The sequence below is a fragment of the Chiloscyllium plagiosum genome, unplaced genomic scaffold (assembly GCF_037043375.1).
Source record: "Chiloscyllium plagiosum isolate Xiang-an unplaced genomic scaffold, Cpla_swu_hap1 HiC_scaffold_2, whole genome shotgun sequence".
In the NCBI taxonomy this organism is placed as follows: Eukaryota; Metazoa; Chordata; class Chondrichthyes; order Orectolobiformes; family Hemiscylliidae; genus Chiloscyllium; species Chiloscyllium plagiosum.
In genome coordinates, this window is record NW_028270140.1 from 59174318 (window position 1) to 59186369 (window position 12052).

Below are 12052 nucleotides of genomic sequence, written 5' to 3' on the forward strand. Positions count from 1 at the left end.
CCAATTGGTGTTCAAAGTTTGTGAGAAGATTTGTAGCTTAGGTGCTCGTTGTTGTGGTTCTGTTCGCCGAGCTGGGAATTTGTGTTGCGGATGTTTCGTCCCCTGTCTAGGTGACATCCTCAGTGCTTGGGAGCCTCCTGTGAAGCGCTTCTGTGATCTTTCCTCCGGCATTTGTAATGGTTTGAATCTGCCGCTTCCGGTTGTCAGTTCCAGCTGTCCGTTGCAGTGGTCGGTATGTTGGGTCCAGGTCGATGTGCTTATTGATTGAATCTGTGGATGAGTGCCATGCCTCTAGGAATTCCCTGGCTGTTCTCTGTTTGGCTTGTCCTATAATAGTAGTGTTGTCCCAGTTGAATTCATGTTGCCCCAGTTGATGTTGTCAAAACCTTCCACCACTTTACTGATGATAAGACAGACTGATGGGCCAATAATTAGCCGGGTTGGATTTGTCTTGCTTTTTGCGGAGAAGACATACCTGCACAGTTTTCCACATTGCCAGGTAGATGCTGGTATTTTAGCTGTTCTGGAATAGCTTGGATTGGGACATAGCTTATCCTTGAGTCTACTACTGTTGGAATGTTGTAAGGGTTACAAGTCTTTGCAGTATCTAGTCCTTTCAGGTATTTCTTCATCTCATGTTGAGTAAATAAATTGAAGACTAACATCTGTGATGCTGGAGACCTCAAGGAGGCTGAGGCACTTCTGGCTGGAGGTGGTTATAAACGCCTTCTCGTTCTCAATGATGGACTGGGATTCCCCATTATTGAAAATGGGGATATATGAGCAACATTATTCTTGAGAAAGTTGGTCAATTGTCCAACATTATTCATGAGTGTTTGTGATAATACGGGCAGAAATTTCATTCAATCTATTATTTGTGTGATCATTTAGCTTTATCTTTTACATGCTTCTCCTACACTTTGGAATTGAGTTTGTTCTATGCTATAGTTTCATTGAGTTGACATGGCATTTTTCACTGTGAGTTCCATTATGCTGCTCCTGGTCTGCTCTCCTTCACTCTTCATTCAATCAAAGACCACTTGTCTTGGTAGTAATAACAGCATGAGAGATATACCAGTCCATGAGTTTGCACCATGATTGGTCAGAATTTTGGGCACTTGGGCTGTTGGCCCTTCACTAACCCTCTTCTTTTGCACAGATTTCTTAGATCTTTTCAGACCAAAGATAAAACTGTTCAAGACCATGACACTAAGTCATTCAGCTGTTGTGACAAAGCAGTGTTCATCTCTTTACTCTCTACACCATGAATAGGCAATTCTGAGGTTTTGAGAGATGTTAGTGTTACTTCCAACCTTTGACAGCAAGGTTTAATCAAAAATAAATTGAGTGATGTGAATTATTTGATAAGAAAAACAGGTAGAAAAAAAATCTCACAGAGTGTGTCTTGTCAATAAACTCAAAATGTATTTGGGTAGGGCAGGAAAGCAAAAGAAGACTGTGTTACTGGTTACAACACAGAGTGTAGAACTAAATTCAGGTGATTCTGAATTGGACATTCCTCAAATTAAATTGGACAATGAGGAAGATCTCAAACATTGGGATAACTTATTGAGTTAACTTCCAGAGGATAATTGAAAAGACTTGATATAGTTACTACAATCAAATAGGGAAACATGTGGAAATATGCTGGGAAGTATTAATCTAATTACACATAGAGCCATGGAGTCATAGAAATATACAGCACGGAAACAGACCCTTTGGTCCAATTTGTCCATGCTGACCAGATATCCCAACCCAATCTAGTCTCACCTGCCAGCACCCGCCCCGTATCCCTCCAAACCATTCCTATTCATGTACCATTCAGATGCCTTTAAATGTTGCAATTGTACTAGCGTCCACCACTTCCTCTGGCAGCTCATTCTATACACGTACCACCCTCTGAGTGAAAAAGTTGCACCTTAGGTCTCATTTATATCTTTCCGCTCTCACCCTAAATTCCTCTAATGCCCTCTAGTTCTGGACTCCCAGACCCCAGGGAAAATACTTTGTATCCATGCCCCTCATAATTTTGTAAACCTCTATAAGGTCACCCCTCAGTCTCTGACGCTCCAGGGAAAACAGCCCTAGGCTATTCAACCTCTCCCTATAGTTCAAATCCTCCAAACCTGGCAATATCCTCGTAAATCTTTTTTGAACCCTTTCAAGTTTCACAACGTCTTTCTGATAGGAAGGAGACCAGAATTGCACGCAATATTCCAACAGTGGCCTAACCAATGTCCTATACAGCCACTACATGACTTCCCAACTCCTGTACTCAATACTCTGACCAACAAAGGAAAGCATACCAAACGCCTTCTTCACTATCCTATATACCTGCACTCCAAAGTCTCTTTGTTCAGCAACACTCCCGAGGATGTTACCATTAAGTGCTAAAATTCCAAGCTTATTCAACCTTTCTTCATAAGACAAGCCCTCCAGTCCAGGCAGCATCCTGGTAAACCTTCTTTGCACCCTCTCCAAAGTCTCTGTATCTTTCCTATAGTAGGGCGACCAGAACTGGACACAATATTCCAAGGGACTTGTAGAATCGCAGCAAAACCTCACGACTCTTAAATTCAATCCCTCTGTTAATGAATGCCAAAACATCATACTCAGAGGATACTAGCAGATACTTTTACCTGAAAGAGTGATGACAATTTATGCATTCATAACACCAAATGTATAGTACAATTTTTAAGTTGTGCTGCTTATTATGCAAAGTTTGCTTACCACATTTCAAAGACTAACCAACAAGGTCCTTTCTGGATTACCCAATTCTGTAGTATACATCAACAACCTGGTGATTTTTAGCAACACATGGAAGGAACATTTGCAGCATCTATTGGAATTGTTCAATCAACTTTTGGAAGCAGGGTTGGGATAAACCTAGCTAAGAGTAAGTTCACAAAAGCTCAAGTTGTTAGGTTCCCTTCTCGAGATTCTTATATGCCTGATGCAACTGCAATACACCAACTTCTGTGAACAGTCATGATTTATTTCAGCAAGTACAAGCTTTTGGAGGATCACTTAACAAACTTCACGATGCTTGCAGAGTGTGTCAAGCGAGGGTCTCTGAACAATGGAACCGTCCTTCCTTTATACAGGGTTTTGCATCACAGATCACAGTCAGTCATGCATGCAAGACACAACCCCCGCCACTCCCCCATAATCATATGCCACCCAAAAACAATGTAAAGTGATTAGTTTATTTCCACAAATTATGTGTGATTAGATTATTCCTTAAAACAGTGTGAGATTAGATAGTCACATGCTGCCTGCAAGATAGAAAACACCCCTCCCACCCAATTTCTTCATGTAAGTGGAACAAATGGACCCTTTAAAGTTATGCTCCTGGGCCATGCTATTGAACATGGAAAGATAGCCCTCCAGGATGTTGAAAACAAAAGTTATTGGGGAGTACCATTGACACAGAGGGCAGCACAATGATTCCTGGAATTGAGTGTTTTTTGTTAGACAAAAGTGAGGACTACAGATGCTGGAATCCAGAGTTTAGATCAGAGTGGTGCTGGAAAAGCACAGCAGGTCAGGCAGCATCCGAGGAGCAGGAAAATCGACGTTTCGGGCAAAAGCCCTTCATCAGGAATAGAGGCAGGAAGCCTCTAAATGGAGGTGGGGGCGGGGGTTGGTGGGGCTGGGGAGAAGTTAGCAAAGAATACAATAGGTGCATGGGGGTGGGGATGGAGGTGATAGGTCAGAGGGGAGGGTGGAGCCGATAGGTGGGAAGGGAGATAGGCAGGTAGGACAGGTCATGAGGACAGTGCTGAGCGGGAAGGTTGGAACTGGGGTAAGGTGGAGGGAGGGGAAATGAGGAAATTAGTGAAATCCATATTGATGCCCTGGGGCTGAAGTGTTCCGAGGTGGAAGATGAGGCGTTCTTCCTCCAGGCATCGGGTGGTGAGTGAGTGATGGTGGAGGATGCCCATGACCTGCATGTCTTCAGCAGAATGGGAGGGGGAGTTGAAATGTTGGGCCACAGAGCGGTGGGGTTGATTGGTGCGGGTGTCCCAGAGATGTTCTCTGAAGTGTTCTGTGAGGAGGTGTCCAGTCTCCCCAATGTAGAGGAGACCGCATCGGGAGCAGCGGATACAATAAATGACATTGGTGGATGTGCAGGTGAAACGTTGATGGATGTGGAAGGCTCCTTTGGGGCTTTGGATGGTGGTGAGGGAGGAGGTGTGGGTGCAGGTTTTACAATTCCTGCGGTGGCAGGGAAGGGTGCCAGGATGGGAGGGTGGCTTGTTGGGGGGCGTGGACCTGACCAGGTAGTCACAGAGGGAACATTCTTTGCGGAAAGTGGAAAGGGGTGGGAGGGAAATATATCTCTGGTGGTGGGGTCCGTTTGGAGGTGGCGGAAATGTCGTCGGATGATGCGGTTAATGCAAAGGTTGGTAGGGTGGAAAGTGAGGACCGGGGTGTTCTGTCCTTGTTACGGTTGGAGGGGTGGAGTTTGAGGGCGGAGGTGTGGGATGTGAATGAGATGCATTGGAGGGCAACTTCAACCACGTGAGAAGGGAAATTGCAATCTCTAAAGAAGGAGGCCATCTAGTGTGTTCTGTGGTGGAACTGGTCCTCCTGGGAGCAAATATGGTGGAGACAGAGGAATTGGGAATACGGGATGGCATTTTTGCAGGAGGTAGGGTGGGAAGAGATATAGTCCAGGTAGCTGTGGGAGTCGGTGGGTTTGTAAAAAATGTCAGTGTCAAGTCAGTCATCATTAATGGAGATGGAGAGGTCCAGGAAGGGAAGGGAGGTGTCAGAGATGGTCCAGATGAATTTAAGGTCGGGGTGGAATGTGTTGGTGAAGTTATGAACTGCTCAACCTCCTCACGGGAGCACACGGTGCCGCTGATGCAGTCATCCATGTAGCAGAGGAAGAGGTGGGGAGTGGCGCCGGTGTAACAATGGAAGATGGACTGCTCTACGTAGCCGACAAACAGACAGGCATAGCTGGGGCCCATACGGGTGCCCATGGCTACCACTTTGGTCTGGAGGAAGTGGGAGGATTCGAAGGAAAAATTGTTAAGGGTGAGAACCAGTTCAGCCAAACGAATGAGAGTATCAGTGGAAGGGTACTGTTGGGAACGTCAGGAAAGGAAGAAACGGAGGGCTTGGAGGCCCTGTTCATGGTGGATGGAGGTGTCCATGGTGAAGATGAGGCGTTGGGGGCCGGGGAAACGGAAGTCTTGGAGGATGTGGAGGATGTGGGTGGTGTCTTGAACGTATGTGGGGAGTTTCTGGACTAGGGGGGAATAGGACAGTATTGAGGTAGGTGAAGGTGAATTCGGTGAGGCAGGAGCAGGCTGAGACAATAGGTCGGCCAGGGTGGTCAGGCTTGTGGATCTTGGGAAGGAGGTAGAATTGGGCGGTGCGGGGTTCCCGGACTACGAGGGGAGGGAACATCTCCGGGACACCCGCATCAATTAACCGCACCGCCCCGTGGCCCAACATTTCAATTCCCCCTCCCACTGTGCTGAGGACATGCAGGAGCTGGGCCTCCTCCACCGTCGCTCCCTCACCACCTGACTCCTGGAGGAAAAACGCCTCATCTTCCGCCTCAGAACACTTCAACCCCAGGGCATCAATGTGGACTTCACTAGTTTCCTCATTTCCCCTCCCCCCACCTTACCCCAGTTCCAACCTTCCAGCTCAGCGCTGTCCTCATGACCTGTCCTACCTGCCAATCGCCCTTCCCACCTATCCGCTCCACCCTCCCCTCTGACCTATCACCTCCATCCCCACCCCCATTCATCTATTGTATTCTTTGCTAACTTCTCCCCAGCCCCACCACCATCCCATTTATCTCTCCACCCTGGAGGCTTCCTGCTCTATTCCTGATGAAAGGCTTTTGCCCGATACGTCGATTTTCCTGCTCCTGAGATGCCGCCTGACCTGTTGTGCTTTTCCAGCACCACTCTGTTTTTTTGTTAGACGTTTGTACTGAATTTTAGCAGTGTGACTGTTCCACTAACTGACATATTGAAGAAGTGCAGAAAATTTCAGTGGACAGAGGACTGTCAGAGGCATTTGACAGTTGAAAGCTGTTTTAACCCATAACCCCAGTATTAGCCACACCTAGTAATGCAAAGCCATTCAAGGTGGCTAGTCATGGGGATGTTGGTATTTAACTCTTACAAGAGGATGACAAGAAGATAGAAAGACTTTTCTAGAAAATTGAATGATCATCAACAGAAATATTCCATGATTAAGAAGGAAACTTTGAGCTTGGTGTTGGCATTACAACATTTATATCAGCAGTAATGTGTCTGAGACAATTGTATATACTGATCATAACCCCTTAAGGATTTTAGAGAATTTTAAGGACAAAAATTCCAGACTGTTTAGGTGAAGCTTAGTATTGCAACCATTCAATTTGAAAATTATACCCGTGGCAGGAAGAGAGAATATAATGATTGATGTGCTGTTGTGACTCCGATGAAGAAAAATGAAGGTGTTCGGTAGTGAGAATACACAGACTGAAATAGACTGTAGTAGTCTACCTGTAGACTGTAGTAGAATCTTAGAGTTAATGAAATGTATACGTATTGTAGTACACTAATAGCGTAGGTGTAAGGGTTTTTAAAAATGAAACCATCTTTGTATATTGATGTTTCTTGTTAAGGGAGCAGGTGTGATTATGCTGTGGTGTACTTGCTCCTGGTTTCTTTTAAAGGAGAGACTAAAGGAGAGGTCTAAACAGTCTGTGGTAACATAAACAGCCTGTGAGGCCTTGGGTTTTTTTTTAAAAGGTTGGAACACCTGGATGGATGTGGCTGGCACTTACAGACAAGGGTTTCTAATTTTTTTAGCTTTTAGATTCAGCAGAAGGTGCTGGAGTCTTGACGAAGTAGAAGGTATTTCTCCCTCTCTCGATTACAGCCAAACGTTGGGGGTTCTGTTTCTGGCCTGCTGAATTGCTTGATAAAATCTGTTTTCTGAATTTGCCTTTTCACCAAGAGTATGTTAATGGAATGTTGTTATATGGACGGCACGGTGGCACAGTGGTTAGCACTGCTGCCTCACAGCGCCAGAGACCCGGGTTCAATTCCCGACTCAGGTGATTGACTGTGTGGAGTTTGCACGTTCTCCCCGTGTCTGCGTGGGTTTCCTCCGGGTGCTCCGGTTTCCTCCCACAGTCCAAAAGATGTGCAGGTCAGGTGAATTGGCCATGCTAAATTGCCCGTAGTGTTAGGTAAGAAGGGGTAAATGTAGGGGTATGGGTGGGTTGTGCTTCGGCGGGTCGGGGTGGACTTGTTGGGCCGAAGGGCCTGTTTCCACACTGTAAGTAATCTAATCTATATTGAAACAGTTACTATTTAGTAGTAAAGTGATCTGTTATCCTGTTAAGTTTTCCAATAAAAATTTGAACAATGTGTTTTGCTTAATGTTGAGTAATTTGACCAATCAAATTGCATCTAGAACACAATACTTCGTATTTCCTTTTGAAATAAGAAAAGATTACGGTCTAGGCTATCTTCTTCATAAATTTTAAGAGGGTCTGGTCTAATCCATAACATCACTAAACCAACTTCCTACTCCAAACCACAGACCATTCCCACAGAAAGTGCTTCTCCCATTGCCCACATATAGACTGCCTGCATACTTTCCCCTTTTCTCCTGCACAACAGACATTGGTTCCCCTCACCCTGCATCCCATGTCTCACTGCTCAGAGAAAGTGGTTACACTTTCTCCTTCCCTTGAGGGGAAGGGAGATTAAAGACATTAACTGCAAAAATAAGACATGTTAATTGAAGTATTCAGTGATGATTAATTCAGACCCCTACCTAAAAGTTGTGCTAAGATATTAATAAATCCATGCAAATGTACTAAACCTTGGTTAAAAAAAATACTGCAAAGGTTTGCACTAATGGTACCAACTACTTAGCTAAATATACACGTGCAGCAAATTTATTTTTATTGTTTGTAAGATGTTTCTCATGTGACAAAAAACAATGCCATGTTTTGGGCACAACATGTGTAGCTAATTTCTGCTGGACAACTGAAACTTAATAATTTCAGTGTTTCATAAATATAATTTCAAAATGATTAGCAATGACTTCAGTACTTCTAATATAAACACACAATTTTAGAAATGTATATAAATTAGTAGTTATTCTCTAAGACACCCAGACTAATCAAGAAGTTTTTTCCATAGACTGTTAGACTCAATTATTAGGGGTAACGAGTTCAAGGTGAGAGAGGAAAAGTTTAGCAGAGATATGCGTGGAAAGTTCTTTACCCAGAGGGTGGCGGGTGTCTGGAACACATTGCCAGTGGAGGTGGTGGAGGCAGGCACGAAAGTGTCATTTAAGATGTATCTAGACAGATACATGAATGGGTAGGGAGCAGAGGGATATAGATCCTTAGAAAATAGGCAACAGGTTTAGATAGAGGCTTTGAGGGCCGAAAGACCTGTTCTTGTGCTGTAATTTTCTTTGCTCTATTCTTGTCAATATTGCATAAACTTGGCTATAAAAAGCTGAGCATTTGTTTTAAAGTAATAATGCAATATTGCCATAAGGAAAATATATATAAATAATCTGTAGTTGTAATTGAATGAAATGAATTATTTGGGAAAACTCTTGAATGGTTTATTTGCTGGAAGAGTTTAAGATCAAATGTTCTTCTGAATAGGCAGTAACATTCCAAATCTCAGTTTAGGGGTTAGTCTAATATCATAAGGACCAAAAAGAACAGGAAAAGTAAAAGAAATAACAAAAGTAATGGTATATTGTAAAATTTGGGATATTAACTTCCTTTTGGTGTGGAAAATGACATTTCCTAACAATCTATAGCTTGTTCCAGTCAGAAGGAAGGACAAAATGGCAAGGTAAGGGACCCTTGGATAATAAGGTTGTGAATTTCGTCAAAGAAGCATATTAAAGTTTAATAAGCTAAAATCAGACAGGACTCGTAAAGAATATAAAGCAAACAGGAAAGAACTCAAGCAGGGAATTAGGAGAGGAAGAAAGGGCCATGAAATGACCTTGGCAAATAGGGTTAAAGAGAATCCTAAGGCATTCTACACATACATCAAAAATGAGGGAGAAGGTAGGACCACTCAAGGATAAAGGAAGGAACTTGTGCTTGCAGGTAGAGGATGTGGTTGACATCCTAAATGAATACTTCACATCAGTATTCACCCAGGAGAAGAATCTGGAGGATAGTGGGATTTGTGTGAAGTATACTACTATGCTACAACATTTTGAGATCAAGAAAGGAGTAGTGTTGGGTCTCTTGAAGAGCATTAAGGTAGATAGAGCCCCAGGGTCTGAAGGTATCTACCCCAGGTTATTGAGAGGCAAGACAGGAGTTTGATCCGACCTTGACGGAGACCTTTGTATCCTCATTAGCCACAGGAAAGGTCCTGGAGGACTGGTGAGTAGATATAGTTGTTCTTCTATTTAAGAAGGAAAATAGGGAGAATCCAAGAAAATATTGATTAGTGAGTCTCACATCGGTAGTTGGAAAACTTTAACAGAACTCCTAGGGATAGGATTTACACACATTGAAAAAGCAAGGCCTCATTAGGGACAGTCAGCATGGCCTTGTGCAGTGAATGTCATGTCTTACGAACTAGATTCAATTTTTTGAAGAGGTGATAAAGATGATCGATGAGGGTAGAGCAGTGGATGTTGTCCACATGGATTTTAGTAAAGCTTTTGACAAGGCTCATCCAAGGCTCATGGATAGGCTCATCCAGAAGATTAAGATGCATGGGATCTTGGTCACTTGGATGGCGACTTGGCCGCATGGCTTGCCGATAGAAGGCAGAGGGTAGAGATAGAAGGGTGCTTTTCAGACTGGAAATCTGTGCCTCGTGGTGTTCCGCAGGGATCCATACTGGAGCTTCTGCTGTTTGTGATGTATATAAATGACTTGGATGACAATGTGCGTTAGTAAGTTTGCAGAGAATACAAAGACTGATAAAGTTGTGGATAGTATAGAAGGTTGTCAAAGGATACAGTGGGATATGGATTAGTTGCAGATATGGGTGCAGGAATGAGTGGAGTGGAGTTTAATCTGGGTAATTGTGAGGTGCTGCATTTTGGGAGTTAAGGAATGGTAGGATTCTGAACAGCATTAATGTACAGAGGGATCTTGGGGTTCAAGTCCATAGCTTCCTGAAAGTGGGCATAGGGTGGTAAAGAAGGCATATGGCATGCTTGCCTTTATTTTTCAGGGAATTGAGTACAAAAGTCAGGATGTCATTTTGCAGTTTTATAAGACTTTGGTTAGGCCACGATTAGAGTGTTGCATTCAATTACGGTTGCCACGTTACAGGAAGGATGTGGAAACTTTGGAGAGGGTGCTGAAGTTTTCCAGGATGCTATCTGGATTAGAGAGTACGAGCTGTAAGGAAAGGCGAGAAAAACTCAGGTTGTATTTTCTGGAGTGGCAGAAGCTGACGAGAGACTTGATAGAAGAACATAAAATTATGAGATGCATAGATAGGGTTGACAGGCAGAATCATTTTTCAGAGTTAAAATGTCTAATACGTGGGGGCATGCATTTAAAGTGAGGGGCAAAAGTTCAGAGGAGATGTGAGCGGCAAGCTTTTTTTACACAGAAAGTGTTAGAAGTCAAACGCACTGCCTGGGTAGTGGTGGAGGCAGATGTGATAGGGGTATTTAAGAGATCTTCAGATAACCACATGAATATGCAATGAAGGAGGGATATGGACCAAAGGTATGCAGAAGTTAAATTTGGCATCACATTCGGCACAATATTGTGGGCCGAAGAGCCCATTCCTGTGCTATATTATTCTATGTTCAATGTTCTATGGTCTTCAACAACTTGATATTAATGTGATAACGTGCGTTGGTTCCTTGACTCAACATGAAACTTTCCTCAGACAAATGTATTTTGTTTAATTACAGAAAAATAGAAACCTCTCTGCTTTTACTAATCTTTAATATTTTTACAATTTGCATCTAAAGCTTGGTCAAGAATCAATTTTTTTTAAATTAGAGAAAATTTAGAAAGGACAAAAAGGTCAGAAAAAATAATTGTTCTCAGAGAAAAATGAGTTCAACTGTTTGACTAACTGAATCCTATCCTTTTAAAACCAGTTTAAACTAAATGCTTTCTAATTAGTCCCAGCATTACTGAGCAAAATTGGGCAGGGGTGGGATGGAATCTGGCAGGTGTTCTGCTTATGATTGTTCCAGAGCCTCCCATTGAAATGTATGTGGTTGAAGAAAATATCATTAGGATGGGAGTAATGAACCTGGCCAAGTGTTAGATTTGGAGGTAGGTGAGCACTTTGGTGATAGCGACCACAATTTGGTTATGTTTACTTTAGCCATGGAAAGGGATAAGTATATACTGCAGGGCAAGAGTTATTGCTGGGGGAAAGGTAATTATGATGCGATTAGGCAAGATTTAGGATGCGTAGGATGAGGATGGAAACTGCAGGGGGATGGGCACAATTGAAATGTGGAGCTTAATTAAGGAACAGCTACTACATGTCCTTGATAAGTATGCACCTGTCAGGCAGGGAGGAAGTGGTGGAGCGACGGAGCTGCAGTTTACTAAAGAAGTTGAACCGCTTGTCAAAAGGAAAAAGCAGCTTATGTTAGGATGAGACGTGAAGGCTCAGTTGGGGAGCTTGAGAGTTACAAGTTAGTTAGGAAAGACCTAAAGAGAGAGCTAAGAAGAGCCAGGAGGGGACATGAGAAGTTGTTGGCACATAGGATCAAGGAAACCCCTAAAATTGTCCATAAGTATATCAGGAATAAAACAATGACTAGAGAAAAATGATGGCCAATCAAGGACAGTAGTGGGAAGTTGTGAGTGGAGCCCCAGGAAATGGGAAGAGCTAAATTAATATTTTTCATCAGTATTCACACCGGAAAAAGACAATACTGAGATACAGGCTACTAGACGAGATGGGTTTGAGGTACACAAGGAGGAGGTGTTCGAAATTCTGGAAAGTGTGAAAATAGATAAGTCCCTTGGGCCAGACAGGATTTATCCACGGATTTCCTGGGAAACCAGGGAGGGAATTGTTGAGCCTTTGACTTTGACCTT